The sequence below is a fragment of the Talpa occidentalis genome, unplaced genomic scaffold (assembly GCF_014898055.3).
Source record: "Talpa occidentalis isolate TD23 unplaced genomic scaffold, MPIMG_talOcc4v2.1 talOcc4.1553, whole genome shotgun sequence".
NCBI lineage: Eukaryota > Metazoa > Chordata > Mammalia > Eulipotyphla > Talpidae > Talpa > Talpa occidentalis.
This window is the reverse complement of record NW_023601602.1, coordinates 11,577-13,023: the sequence shown is the minus strand read 5'-3', so window position 1 is coordinate 13,023 and position 1,447 is coordinate 11,577.

Below are 1,447 nucleotides of genomic sequence, written 5' to 3'. Positions count from 1 at the left end.
TCCTTGTCTTGGCCTCCAGTGGTTGGCAAATTGGTATACATGGTGCCTATAGACGTTAGGGAAAAAAAGTCTCCAGTTATAAGAAGAACTAAATGTTATGGTTTGATTGTCAACACTGTACTACTGAACTAAGCCGGTGCCTTCATAGAGATTGAATATTGTTGTTTCTGCTGTTTTTCTGATATTTGTGGCAAAGCTTCCCAGAAATCTAAATTCAAGTACAAATTTGGTAGCCTGTCATTTGGCTGATGCAAGGAAATTTTGTGGAACCTCAGTAGAGCTCCTGAGACACTCCACAAAGTTTCTCCCTTTCCTCTGGGGAAAGGCGTTAGATGAATTTGTTCTATTTGGCTTACCTAGTGAAGTAAAACTGTAAGGGAAGCATTGTCACTTGGGAAAATGGTAAAACTTTGGCATGTACAGAAATGTTAACAGTGGTTTTCTAAAATGTGTATAAAACCTCTCAGTACCTGATAGGTATGTAAATTGCCCATGGGGATTGTCGCCTTGTAATAGTGTATACTTCGATTGTTTATTGACAGAAATTGTTTCTGGAAAAATAGGGAGAAAAGACTTCGACAGATTCCTATTGATGGAACTGTTGAGAGTACAAATTTCCTACACAGGACTGAATAGACCTGATATTTACTAAGTTTTCTTTAACATAATACTGGTAATTTTTTTGCATTTTGTTCTGAATCCACAAAGGTTTTTTTTTGTTGTTGTGAGTGACCAGGACCTGCAGCAAGGTTGCGGTTTTGGTTTTTTTTTTTCCCCCAGCAAAGCTAACTTCTTGTGTTCACATTTTCTCTCCCCTCGGTACCAACACAGCATACACACAGTGGTAGTAATTTTTTTGCTACTTGTCTCAGTCTGTTTTTGCATAACTTCCATAGGGATTTTGTTTGCTTAAACTAAAAAAAAATAATTGGACATGAGTTTCATTGTGTGGCTTTGCGTGGAGTTCTTCCAGAGAGTTGAAACGGAGCTGAACCAAGAAGAGAAGAACCTGTTTGCTTTGTTTGTAGGGTTCCAGAAACCTCCAAAGAAGGTGAGGAAGCTTGCCTCCATTGGCAGGACTGGACAACCCAACCAAGGAAAAAGTCCTGGTACCCTCGAGAAGAGGAAAGCCCAGGTGGAGTCTGATGAGACCAACTTTGTTCCTGAAGCCTACATGGACTGAATGCCAATGGTTCGCTCTGATCCGATATGGAGTATTCCAACAAGCCAGCTAACATTGCTGTTTAGTTATTTTCTGCCCTGTGATTTTATGCAAAAATAGGAAGAATGGTTAAAAAAGGTAGATTTAGTTTGCAAACTTTTGCTATGCTGTTAAAAGTTTGGGATCAAGGTTGAGAAAATTTGTGTTTTACATCAGTTGAACCATTTTAAGATTTTTTTTCCTGTGATTTTGACATATCTGCTGTCTTGTTTTGGCTAATGCCTC